This window comes from Palaemon carinicauda, chromosome 27 (genome assembly GCF_036898095.1).
Source record: "Palaemon carinicauda isolate YSFRI2023 chromosome 27, ASM3689809v2, whole genome shotgun sequence".
Classification (NCBI taxonomy): domain Eukaryota; kingdom Metazoa; phylum Arthropoda; class Malacostraca; order Decapoda; family Palaemonidae; genus Palaemon; species Palaemon carinicauda.
In genome coordinates, this window is record NC_090751.1 from 27,565,659 (window position 1) to 27,568,158 (window position 2,500).

General features: G+C 36.2%; 1 pseudogene; it reads right to left on the reverse strand.

Moving 5' to 3' along the window:
• LOC137620854 (uncharacterized) overlaps positions 1-2,500 on the reverse strand; it is a 214,789-nt pseudogene that overhangs the window by 137,111 nt on the left and 75,178 nt on the right.

Consider the following 2,500-nt stretch of genomic DNA (forward strand, 5'->3'; position numbering starts at 1 on the left):
ACAATTAGACTTGGACCCGTTAATAACAGTTTGACTAGGACTGGTATTAGCGGTTGACTCGAACCCATCATTAACGGTAGACTCGAATCAGTTATTAATGGTTCGACTTTAACCCGTTATTATAGGTCCGACTCGAACCCGTTATTATTAGTCGACTCGGACCCGTTATTATTAGTCGACTCGGACCCGTTATTAACGGTCCGGCTCGAACCTGTTATTATTAGTCGACTCGGACCCGGTATGAACGGGAAAACTCGAACCCGTTATTATTAGTCGACTCGGACCCGTTATTAACGGTCCGGCTCGAACCTGTTATTATTAGTCGACTCGGACCCGGTATCAACGGGAAAACTCGAACCCGTTATTATTAGTCGACTCGGACCCGTTATTAACGGTCCGGCTCGAACCTGTTATTATTAGTCGACTCGGACCCGGTATCAACGGGAAAACTCGAACCCGTTATTATTAGTTGACTCGGACTCGGTATTAACGGTTCGGCTCGAACCAGTTATTGATGGTTCGACTCGGAAACGTCACAGTGACGTATTCCATTCAGGTCATGTTAGGTCAACGAGGTTTGGATATTAATGAAATTACAGTTTACTGTCAAACATGGCAACTTCATGCTATTGCGTTCAGTTGTCGTTGGGAGCGCCCCAGTTGAAACGGAATTCATGGCTGATGTTTTATGATTATTTTTTCAATGCTTAATAACGCGAGAGAGAGAGAGAGAGAGAGAGAGAGAGAGAGAGAGAGAGAGAGAGAGAGAGAGAGAGAGAGAGAGAGAGAGAGAGAGACTGGGTATGAAGTAGGTACTATGATTAAGTAATTTAAAATATAATTAAAAGTGACAGAAAATTAATTAATCAATTAACTTGATAAATAATTCCGTAGATTTTAATGAGGTATGAGCCGCCCCAAGTAAAATAATTAAAAAGTAAGTTCTAAATTTAAAAATTTTCGACAGTTACCTAAAGTTTAAAAAAACAATTTCACATAATTGGACTAAACGAGCTGAAGCAAAATTACCCAAAATCGTAATGAAAGCCAAGTCATACTCCTGGGTATCCAAACGTATTTCTAATTTATATCTACAAAGACACGTTTACCTGCAAACCCACAGGTTAAGAATCGAGATACGTCCTTATTGATAAGTACACAAGGCTAATAACGTTGTTCTTCTTAACCCAAGCTTACGCTGCAGAAAAAAAAAAAAAAAAAAAAAAAAAAAAAAAAAAGTCTGGTAACATTTATTACAGGATTTTTACCGTTTTAAAAACGGTTATATTGACGTAAAAGAGTGATATGACGGTCATCCTCCCGTAAAAGATAAAAACAAAGTAAGGCAAAATTACGGTCGCCTGTATTTTACTGAAATACGTTTGAGAACTATATTTTTACGGAGAATTTATTTATTTATTTATTTTTTTTTTTTTTAAATTGTACGCAAGTAGAAGTAAGTCCCTAATTACATAACAAAATACTGTTCTCCTCTACGACCACAGGAGGTCAGTATTACAGTATTTACATAAAGAGAAAGCAATGACCTTTACTCACTTAGGACGGTCATGGCTGCTTTGGCGGTCTCCGTTCGGAAGCTCGGGTGCTCGGCGATGACCTCACATCTGTACTGACCTGACGCCGAGACAGAGAGCCGCGTCAGGGATAGGGTGACCCTGTGGTCGTTACGGAACAGTTCCTGAAACAGAAATCGAGAGAAGTTTAGTTTTCATTATGTGAAGGTTAAACTTTTTTTTTTTTTTTTTTATCTCGGTTTCTCCCATTTAGGGGTAAACCACCTTGTCACCACAGCATTATTATTATTATTATTATTATTATTATTATTATTATTATTATTATTATTATTATTACTTAATAAGCTACAATCCTAATTGGAAAAGCAGGATGCTGTGCCAGGGGCCCTAACAGGAAAAATAGCCATGTGAGGAAAGGAAACAAGGAAAAATAAAATATTCTAAGAACAGTAATAACATTAAAATAAATATTTCCTGTATAAACTATAAACACTTTAAAAAAACAAGAGGAAGAGAAATTTGATAGAATAGTGTATTACTTGCTAAGCTACAACCCTAGTTGGAAAAGCAGGAGGTTACCAGCCGAGGGGCCCCAATATAGAAAATAGCCCAGTGAGGAAAGGAAACATGGAAAAAAATATTTTTAGAACAGTAACAACATTAGAATAAATATTTCCCATATAAACTATAAAAAAAATAACAAAACAGGATGAAGTGAAATTAGATATAATAGTGTGTCCGAGTGTACCCTCAAGCAAGATAACTCTAACTCCATTCACTTTTGTCTACAGAAATATAAACAATAAATCTACAAAGGAAAGAAAATTTACATTTTGTAGATTCAGATAAACATCTAAATTATTAGGTAGGTAAACAATGAATGAAAATGAATATGCAATGTAATTTTTACAATGTCAATATTTTACAAAATCTTCAAAAAGGAGGGCTAGCTTTTGATCTCCCTG